This window comes from Cupressus sempervirens, chromosome 5 (genome assembly GCF_028749045.1).
Source record: "Cupressus sempervirens isolate cs-2001-9-10 chromosome 5, ASM2874904v1, whole genome shotgun sequence".
NCBI lineage: Eukaryota > Viridiplantae > Streptophyta > Pinopsida > Cupressales > Cupressaceae > Cupressus > Cupressus sempervirens.
This window is the reverse complement of record NC_143122.1, coordinates 253367243-253375862: the sequence shown is the minus strand read 5'-3', so window position 1 is coordinate 253375862 and position 8620 is coordinate 253367243.

Here is an 8620-nt window from a genome sequence, read left to right as displayed (position 1 = left end):
TAAATCTACAAATCTATTATTCTTATACATTGTTGAAGGGTTTCAATACTTTTATTTTGGTTCTACTTTCATGTTGGAATATTGAGAAATCTACAAGCAATCATTCACTAGTTGAATGCATTGTGATTCAATTTAACTCACAGTTCTTTATGTTTTGACTGGTGTAATCCAAACTTTGATAGCAAAATGCATTGATTTCCTTGAAGTTTCTTTACATTTTCCATGTAAATTGTTTTGATTGAAGTGTTTAGAGGATTCAATAAGGAATTGGAATAATATATCATACATTTGGAATGATTTGAGAGTCATCTTACATTATTGTTCCTACACCTACAACAAATTGACTGATTTTACTAAGTCTTCTACTTTGTTTTGAAGATTTACTTGTAATTAATACCCTTTCCATGGACCCAAAGGCCTAGGAACCATGGAAGGATGAATACTAACTATGTATCATAGTTATTAATGAACTTTTCTACAGACATGTTGAAGAAGTGGAGTGATCACGAGTTGGAGCAAAGTGTTCCCTAAGGGAAATGATAGCTAGGGAGCAGTAGTGAGAGATTGGCCTTAAGGGAAAAGCATTTTTATGTTTTGGTTGACCATATATTTTCAAAATAATGGTGAATCAACCACCAAATAGGTCTGGAAGTGTTTGGAGAAGGGAGATTGGAGAAACCCTTAAATCAAGGGTTCAAGAGAGGTATTTTGGGGTTTTTGATGTTACGTGTGTTGGGTTGATTTCCTCTTGGATTTAGAGGTTTGAACCATTTAATGACACTATCCAAGGTTTATAAACTTGGGGATATTTCTATGATATAGTTTCTTTGTAAAATCACCCATTTTTTATCCTTTTTGGGGTCACATAGTGAGGACAGTCATATACTTTCCAAAACAACCTACCCTTTCCTTTTGGTATGTTAAGTTACTCCATAAAGGGTACTCAAATATATGGTTTATTTGCCTAGTGTTTTAGGGAAAGTTGAAGAAAAGGCTTTTTCAGTGCTGTTGCAAGGCTACAAGGCAAGCTATTAGGCCTAGTTGGTGAGTTTTGGAGATTTGAGTATGAAACCTTGGATAAAAGTTTGTAAACCTTTATAAAATTTTGAATTAAATCTATTGAAGCCATTGGACCACACTTTGAGTCTTGTTTGAGTGTTCTTTGATATTTCACCTATTGAAGCTATCTTAGGATCATTAAGATTAGGCATTGAAGAAGCTTGTTGACTTGATCTCATTTTTTTATTTGGGCCTTGGATCCACCATATCCTTTGCATCAGATTGCCCTTGGTACCTTCATTGTCTCCTTCATAGGTCCTGATGTACCTTGTAGTTTCGTGTGCCCACTTGGTGCCCTTGCAACAATATATGATGTTATGTGTTATGTATTATGTAAATTATGTTTTACAAATCTTGTATTATTATTTATCTTTTAGATATTTGATTTATTTAAGTGGTTGTAATTATTATATTTGGCATACAACTAAATCACCCCCTCCCTAAGATGTGCTTGTCTCTTCCGGGGCCTAAAAATTAGTATTATAGCCAAGTCCTTTTAAAGATGTTTGATCACTTAACATGATATTTGACATAGAAAGTTCACAAAATGATGGTACTAAGTTTTATGTAACTAACAACATGGTTTGGAAGAATGGTATGACTATTTATATGATATGTATGGGAGATCAATATTGGGATATTAGTGAGAAGCCTTATGATATACCAAATGATTTATCAAATGCTACTACAAATCAAATGAAGCAACTCAAGAAAAAAAATGATAGAAAGTTAATATTTGATTAGTGCCTTGTATGATATAGAGTATTCTCACATCTATGGATTAATGATAACCCATGAGGCATGGAAAAAGCTAGAAACTATTTGTAAAGGTGACGGGTATGTTAAGCAATCTGAGTTGTAGGGTCTTTAAGGGAAGTATGAAGATATAAGGGTGAGTGAAAGTGAACTATTTCACCATTTATGTAGAGAGTGAATGATATAATTTGTTTAATTATAAGTAGATATGGCACCTTAAGTTATGCAGAGGTCATTGGTCAACCAATGATTTGATGTAGAAACAACTAACTATCCCTTTGCTTTGAAACAATGCCCTTATATCTTCCTCAAGTGTAACTAAAACAATGACCCAACCCACTCAATCTTTTATCAAAGGATAATCATTCAAAAGGCTTAACCCACTGAACTCCACACCTTTGGATCCACAAGACTAACTCCACTTCCAAACTTCTTCAACCAAGCAAGTTATCCAAGTTGCCAAAAACACCTACAAACTCCATATGACTCAAAATAACTCAAAATATGCAAAGGCCTTAACCAAGGGCTAAATAAGACTTTTATGAGTTATATAATGAATATTCAATTAGATTTAACCATCCACTTGGATAGACCCAAATCCCAATGCCTAATTCTTCTGAGGTGTCTTAAGAGACCTAATTGACAAATTAGTAGCCATGCAGCAGCACAAAAGTCTAAATAACTTAAACTTTATCCAAATAACTTGATAGGATAATTACATTTTTGGACACCCTTTTCAAATTACTAAAACATATCAAAAAATTTCATATGGTTATTTTGGACCAACACCCCTATTTTTGACTGATGCCTTGTTTTTGAACATGAGAATGGCTAATTTAACAAAGAAACTCCTAGTATAATAGACTCCCAGACCTTGTAACTTTCAATAGTCATAATTCATGGCATAAAACCCACAATTCCAAAAGCAATCTGTCCTATACCTATTGGAACCCCAAAATCCCAAATTACGTTCTTTCAAACCCTCAAATCTAGGGTATCACCAATATCACCCTTCCCCAAACTTCTAGATCAAATTGGTTGATCATACACCTTTACATTGGTCATATAAGATGATCCAAATCAGATAATACTCCTTTCATGTGGCTAGAACTCCCACTGTTGTACCTAACCACCATTTCCATGCTAATTTCTTCACTATTTTAGACTGTGATCACATTCCCATCCATTTCTCTGCATATAAAATGTTAGATTTATATAATACAAGGTTAATCATTTCCATTTCATGGTCTCAGGGCCCTTGATCCCACGAAATGGATCATCTACATCAAAGAGATTAGTATAACTGTTAGGTAAAAGTATTAAAATTTGTGACTGTTATGTGGATGTGCAAAATAGTGGCTTTGATTAAGTTTTAAAATATTCAAAAGGAATTAGAAATTTCTGCTCAGTCTTACTCAATCCATTTGAAATGCTTCTCAACTTAGAAGATTCGAAAAGACCCCCCAAGAAGTAATCCAAATGATGAAAAATTGTATTTAAATATTTTAATTTTAATCAAAAAAGTAATTATAGCTGTTTGGTTTTAATATTTGAATTTTATAAATGACAAAATGGCTTTAATTTGATATTCAAACCTTATTCTAATACATAGACCTATCCCCTACCCATTCTAAACTTCTTGTAAACATAACATAGGTTTTGGACAACATTAGTCCAATACAAACAAACTCTTGGTCCTTTAAGGACATTACAAGTATGACTTTCAGTCCGTTGAGGACATCACAAAATAAACACATTTGATTACATTGTTTGGTCATGAAAATCATTATAACTTTTAGTTCTTGTCCATTTGAATTGTTTGGACATCTCCTTGCCCTACTCACTCCTCTGACCTTCATGGTGTGTTTGTGTATCTTCATAGAATGACCTTGGTGCCCCTGCACCATTAAGAGATGATGATGAACATGAGTAAAATTATGAGATCTTTGCCTACATGTTACAATGAAAAAGTCATATATATTTAGAAATTAAGAACTATAAAACAAGTTTCAAGTGAAGCTTAGGCTGGAAGAATTTTATTTCTATGAGATGACTACTCTTGGTAATGAGCTACCAAATATTGAAACTACACTCAAATCCAATATTTATAAGGATAAGGAAGTATTAATCTTGTAGCTAGGAAAATGAGCTCAATAAACACTTTTGAGCTGGTCATCTCATGATGATCATGGATAAATCAATTCTAGGTTCTCTTACTTGGTTTAGAATATACTAACTATATTTCATATTGATCAGCTCTAGAAAGAAATTGATTTGAAAATAATTATTTTCTGCGACACTGCATCAACAATTTAAGAAAGGACACATGAGAGTGTCTTGTTTTCAAATTTGAACCCGAAACACATAAGGAAATAAAATTTGTAAGAAGGAACAGAACCAAATAAATGTAATATCCTTGTTTTTTCTTTTTAGGGCATCTAAAGGACTGATGTCCTACTTGGTTACAAGTAAAGCACTTACCAGTTAACACACTAGGCCCTCTTTCGCTAGACCTTCCTCTGCCATTGGATCTTCTACCCCTAAATGTCCCTCTATTAAAAAACTCACTTTTAGCATTTAAACCACTAGATTCCTCTTAATTTTTATTAAAAGATCCCCTTCCATGGAACCTACTCAGTGGCTTACCACGAGAAGAAATTATTTATTTCATAAAATTATTGTATCTAGACTCATCCAAGAATCAATAGATCTTCTAGTATTGTTCTTTAAGTTGTACTATGATGAACATAGCAATGCCATAGGAAATGAATTGATTATAAATGTTATCTCAAGGGATAATGAAAACAAGTTGATATGTCTATGTTTGTTTCCATTGATGAAGAATAGATCTATTTCATGGTGTGTACTGATTACACATGCACGTCTTATTTAATTGACTTGATTACACATGCAAGTCTTATTACATGTTGACATCATCCACTCCAACTCCCAAGTGATGGTAGCTAAAAATTCTTCTACTCCACATCCTCGGGGTTACTAATTGAGATAAGCTTGGAAAATCCTCTAGGTTGACATTGTGTTGTGTTGATAGTCATTTAAAGTCCATTGCATTGTTTTTAAATGATGGATGTATTGCCTTAGTAATAGTTCATAGGAATAATGAAACAAAAAAATGAATGATGAAATTGTTGTTGTAAGTAAAGACCCTGTGATCATTATTAATAATGCCTATGCATGATGTGTGTAAGAATACTTAGTTACTAGTTCTTGTGACTAGGAGTGAACCAAAGATCATACACTTTGGTCAAATACTTCCAAATAGACAACATCTGAAAAATTTATAAGAAGGGTTTTATAAGTTTATGATTTGGATATAAATTTGTTTTGGAGTTTATCTAAAATAATTAGAGATGACAAAACAAATAAAAGATAAAAGCATGTTAGTCATAATATCATTATTGGTAACAATGTTCCAAATGTAAAGAATTATTTGTTTGAGCTTCTAGCAATGATCAAGTTGCTTACTGAATGGCTTGATGATTCTTGGGAACTTCTCCCATTGTATCCTTGCTTTTTCCAGTTTGAAGTTTTTGGTTACATGCACACAATCCTGACTTTACATCACAAAGCATTCACATTCTAAAAAATTTCATGTTCTTTCATTATATTTTGATGTAAATAACTAATTCTAAACTTTCACTTATTCAAATGACTAATATGAAAATGGGTCCTATTAAAGAATCTAATATAAATTCAAATAATGTATCTAATTCTAAACAAATCAAAACATAAAATCTATGATTTAAACTTATCTCATCACTTACATATCATAACAATACCCACCTTGTCATGTGGACAGTCTTGGGGGAGAGGTTGCAACATTGTATTTGGATCCAACTCTTTCTCTCTCTCCCTCTCTCCCTATTCAACCCAATGAGCCAATTGGATCTGCTCTACATTTTAATGTCTAAAGTATTGTCTCGTGGTCTGACTCGCAAACTTTCTAAAGAATCTTATTATGTGGTTTTCCACCATATTTTATCAAGTGAACCTTTGATGCTACAACAAGGTTTGAATAATGAAGAATCTTCCTCTTGGTTTGCCAATCCTCGAATAACCACAAGTTAGGGTTCTTCATAGAATATCGTCTAAGCCATGTGCTGGTTACAACCATTGCACTGACATGGTACTCTAAACCTTCAACATCTATAACCGAGTGATACAATTTTTGTTTGGCTTGCACACAATGACACAAATAATAATCTATCCCTTCTTCATTGTCTTTAGGTGCAATAATAGTAAAAACATGGCCTATAGTGACAAATGTACAAAATGCATTCATTAATTTAGAAAATACTTAGGTAAAAGTTATAAAGTTACATATTGAAATTACAAAGATATATAAATATATATATTACCAGGTTGCACTAGATCAGACAAGCGATCAAAGTCAATAGAGGAATCCATCTCTACCATTTCTAGTGCTTATTGGGGATGATAGGTGTCAATTGGGTCCAAAACCCATATATCCCATTTGTCCACCCATTCAGTCGACTCACACTCATCCCAATTTTCTTCTGCACATGATGGACAATAACATGCCATTTGTTGTGTGTGGATACTCCATGAACCTGCATCAGAGCTTCTAAAAGAGTGCAACTCACTGGATCTTGTTAGTGTGCAACAATCCTCATATGGTGCAATGTTAGTATTATCTATCAACCAAAAAAATTTATGAACCATTGACTCACCTTCCTTACCTAGACTCGTTGTAGTGTTACACCACTAGACGATGGATTTTACATCTGTCAATATTGCTCCATCTTTGTACTTTTTTTCTCGACGAGCTAAGACTCTTTTGATCCATGTGTCTACACCATCGCACTCTCTCTTTTCATGACTAGCCTCTGTAAAATTCCACATATATTGAATTCTACACAACCTGTGCATCCTACTCAGCCAATAGAACATCCATGCATTCTTGAATTGAGATGCACAATTGTCTGACCAAATAATGTGCTGACGATATGTTATGCCCCTATTAGCCAAATCTCCATAAAATAGTTGAAAACAACCTTGTACAAACTCCGTAGAATGTGATCGATCATGGTTGATGTAAAAATGGTACTCCCTCAAAATCTTCTTATCATCCTCTGTACTTGTAGGTGAATAATACTTTGCTTGCACCTCATTTTGTGGTTGTAGTGTGTAGTTCTCTGTGAAGTCTACAACTGAAACAATGGTATCCAGTGGAAATGTATCATTGTGCAACTTGAATTTCAAATCCAGCCATCGAGCTCTATGTGTATGCCTTGCATACTTGTAAATAATCTTTTCACAAAAAATCTTTATGAACTCATACACTAGATCTTTTAAATGACTAAATCACATCTTTTACCCTATTTTCCATCTTTTAGAGCATATGTCACTATCTTAAATTTTTCGTAATCTACTATTTCATTTCCAATTGCATGTGTACTATCCATATATTCACAAGTTGATAAAAGTTGCAAAGAACCACAAAATAAGCATGTACCATTCAAGCATGATGTCTAGTAAAATTGTTGGTCCTCTCCTATTTCATGTAAAATGTTGGATATGAATTCCCTTGAAGATCTTGGTGGTTCATTCATGTCACAATCTTGCAAAACAAACTTAGAATGTAAAAACACACATTTATGCCTAAAAACATCAAAATGTTTAGAAAATTCAATATGTATCCTACAACAACATGTTGTGCATGTGTGATTTATCTTGACATAAAAATGTTTACCCATCTCAAAAAATCTAACTTATTCGAATTTGAGGATACATACCAATAAATTTTACAAAAAATTGTGTCTAAGTTGAGTTCAAAAAATGTTTCACATGTGGGTCGCGATTATGGCTACCAATCCTCCTTCTTACAACATCTCTTTGATTAGGGAAAACACATGTGTTATTTTACCTAAAATCTTTGATTAATAATTTCAAAGCTTCACTAATTTCTTTATCCTTGTGTAGTAGTCTACTACTAAATGTCCATAACTCATTTTTGTTGGATCTTCCAATCTCTTACGCCTTAGCATGGCTCTCCTTAGAGTACCTCTACCAATTTTTAATGTTTTTCTTGTCTTTCTCATAAGTTGAGCTTTTTTCATTTGGGTACTTACTATTGTTGATGTAAGTACTCGTCTTGTGATATTACTATCTTTAGTGCATGATTTAGAACCCAATTTGTCATAAGCACTCATTAGATTCTTTACAAAAAAAAATTCATTTGAATCGTCCATTTTTCTTAGCCCAAGAATCTTCATGATAGGCCTAAATTTCAAATTCCTCATCATTTCAACAAATAATTGGCATTGACTTGTAATATTTAATTCTTCAAAAAATAATCTCCACATACGATTAACTTTTCTTTGACAAGTATGTTTGCTAATCTTGTCAGGCATTGATTTCAAAATGTTAGTTTCAATATCAATCAAATATTTTGGTTTTCTAAAATGAATTCTAGAAGGTGTTATAATCTCTTCCATTCCCTCAACATTTTGAACATCAACATAAGGTTGAGTGTATTGCATACCTTGAACCAAAGATGATGTGCCTTGGCAATAAGATGCAAAAGATGGAATATCACCTACTTGATATGTTGATGTTGTGCCTTCAACATAACATGATGGAGTGTGTACATCGTCGGATCTAAAAACTAGTGTCTCTTCAACATGAGAGGATGATATGACTCCAACATTGGAAGATGGTGTAGCTTCACAATTCAATTGTCTTCTTGAGTGTAACTATCTCATTCATTCTCTTTGTCTTTCCAATTCTTCATATGTGTTTCTTTGTATCAGTGGTTCTTGAT